This window comes from Cicer arietinum, chromosome 6 (genome assembly GCF_000331145.2).
Source record: "Cicer arietinum cultivar CDC Frontier isolate Library 1 chromosome 6, Cicar.CDCFrontier_v2.0, whole genome shotgun sequence".
Taxonomy (NCBI): domain Eukaryota; kingdom Viridiplantae; phylum Streptophyta; class Magnoliopsida; order Fabales; family Fabaceae; genus Cicer; species Cicer arietinum.
This window is the reverse complement of record NC_021165.2, coordinates 56342781-56345691: the sequence shown is the minus strand read 5'-3', so window position 1 is coordinate 56345691 and position 2911 is coordinate 56342781. Positions and strand designations below refer to the sequence as shown.

Below are 2911 nucleotides of genomic sequence, written 5' to 3'. Positions count from 1 at the left end.
ACAAAACCAATTCTCCGGTACTCCAACGGATTATCGAAACCTCCATTTGTCTATTTTTTTAGAGTATTGTGATACTTTGAAAATGAATGGAGTGACTAGTGACGCCATTAGACTTTGATTAAGGGATAGAGCTAGAGTTTGGCTACATTCATTGCCTTTTGAATCCATTACCATATGGGATCAGTTAAAGCAAGCATTCCATGCTAGACATTTTCCACCTAGCAAAACTGCACAATTGAAAAATCAAATCACAAGTTTTTCTCAAAAGGAAGGAGAATCGCTCTATGAAGCTTGGGAATGTTTCAAAGAGATGTTGAGATTGTGCCCTCATCATGGGCTGTAGAGATGGCTAATTATCCATACATTCTACAATGGACTCTCATACAATATAAGAATGACGATAGATGCTGCTGTAGGAAAAGCATTGATGAACAAAAACATAGAAGAAAGCCTATGCTCTAATTGAAGACATGACACATAAACACTACGAATGGTCAAGTGATCAATCTCCTGAAAAGAAAGGAGGATGGTATGAAGTTGATGCATTATATCATATTGTTTCTAAGGTAGATGCATTGTTTCTAAAATTTGAAAAATTGAATGTAAATGATGTCATACCAAATGTTTCTCCTTGTTAAAAATTTGGTATTATTTGTCATGTGACTGTTGAATGTCAAGTCGGAATGTCTGTTAATGGTGGGGAGGGTAATGAATGAAGCACTTAGGTAGTTAGTATCTAAGGTAGATTCCATGACCACACACAATAAAATGTTGGAAACAAAAATCACCCAAGTGGCTCAACAAGTTACTTCATCATCTAGATCTTCTGGTGTATTCCCAGGGCAGGCTGAACCTATCCCCAAGGGACAATTAAAGGATGTCACCTTAAGAAACGAAAAGCAATTAGAGGAACCCAAGGATAGTGATGTGGAAGTGAATGTTAGGGATGAGAGTAAAAGAACCCAACCATCAACTGAAAGGGTAGATGAGGAAAAAGAAAAACCATATGTGCCTCTGACACCATACAAACCACTCATACCATTTCCCCAAAGATTCGCCAAGGCAAAAGTTGAGGCGCAATTAAGGAAGTTTGTGGAACTTTTGAAAAAATCATATATAAACATTCCGTTCAACGAAGCATTGTCTCAAATGCCGTCATATTCTAAATTATTGAATGAAATTTTGTCAAAAAAAGAAAACGTGAAGACAATGAGACAGTTGCTTTAACTGAGGAATGTAGTGCTTTAACTGAGGAATGTAGTGCTATATATTCTAAATATGTTTTTTTATATTGATTATTTTAATTACTCTAATTTAGCATCTATTAATTATGAAATATTAGTAATGTTTTGAAAATTTAATGATGTTTGGAAGAGTATTAAAAAAATGAGATTAACTAACAATTAATTCTGTTTTAGCAAAATAAAAATAATAATAGTAAAACATAAATTAAATAAGGGACAAATGGGCTTGACACATTTATGAAAGCTAATTATGTTAATAAAATAAAAATAAGAAAGGAGCTGCCGCAGCCGTATAAGCAAAGAGTAAACCCATCAACAAGCCTATCATTTGGCACCGACGAGCAATAACTGTTCCAAAAAATTTTCTCTGTCCTCGTCCAAATTTCAGTTTGTTGTTTTATCAATTTAGGTAGTCAAATAAACATACTTCCTCAAATTTTTAACCATTGCAATTTCTCTCTAAAATACCCGACTTCTCCGTTTGTAGAATTCGTTATTTTGCACCGTTCTCCTTCACCGTAACCCCGATTTGAGGGAAATCAACGCCAAAACGACCATGTAAAACGTGGATATATTATCCACTGATTGGTTTTCTGGTTTATGGTAATTTTACTTGACCGAATTTTGAATTTATTTTTTAAAGTATGTTCTCATAATTTATTTTTAATGTTTACACATAAACTATCGAGTTAGATCGAATGAAAGACAAAGAGTCATAGAACAAAGGTTGTTTGCTCGTGGAGTCATAGTCATGTGAGAAAGCGTCGAAATAAGGTAAGGGGTGAGAGAGCATTTGAATTCATGAGTATAATATATTGTGAGATGAACGGGAAAACCGTATTTCCCAACAATTCATATGGGGCTCGCTACGTTCGACAGTATCCCTTTGAGTGATAAATTAATTAATATGCAAAATAGAAATTGTGAGATTAAAGTATGGAATAGAAATACTTATAAGGTGTTGATTGATTCGTTAAATGTGTGGTATTTAATATTATTGTGATATTTGATTTAATTTCGTTAAATGTTGGGCATTTGATATTACTGTGATATTTGATTTAATTTCGTTAAATGTGTTGCATTTGATATTATTGTGATATTTGATTTATTATCGTTAAATGTGTGATATTTGATATTATTGTGATATTGGGTGTCAAATGAATTTTATGAATATGTTTGATTATACATGTTTAGGTAATGTGATAATAAAAGGTGGATGCATTTTGATAAGTTTTATGTGATTATGATGATGTATAATTAATAATAATGATGTTATAAATTTGTGATAAGCCTATGTGATGATGTATGATTGATGCGATTGATGTTATAAGATTGTGATGAGTATATGTGATGACGTGTAAACTAATGATAGTGATGTTATAAATTGTGATGAGAATATTGTGATTCCAATTTGTGTTTGAGATGAAGGTCTTGATGGAGTGCCATAGGCCAACGAGGGGAGAAAATAATTATTGAGAATTTGTGAAGTGGAGATTATTTTGTCATCATATAGGTAGGGCCTGACAAGCCTAGTGATTTCGGGGAAGTACAACTGAATGAGCCTGATCGTGGCGGTCAACTGTTGAGCCTTAAGGAAAAATTGTTATACCTTGGAGGTATTCGGGTGGGGAATTCCTAGGTGACTTGGAGGTAGCACTCAAAATGTC

At 33.6% G+C, this 2911-nt stretch overlaps 1 non-coding gene across 1 annotated transcript; it reads right to left on the bottom strand.

Moving 5' to 3' along the window:
• Positions 1–233: 233 nt before the first annotated feature.
• On the bottom strand, positions 234–339 carry LOC113784888 (small nucleolar RNA R71). The gene has a single exon (XR_003471054.1). It is a non-coding gene; the product is annotated as a small nucleolar RNA R71 (small nucleolar RNA).
• Positions 340–2911: the final 2572 nt, after the last annotated feature.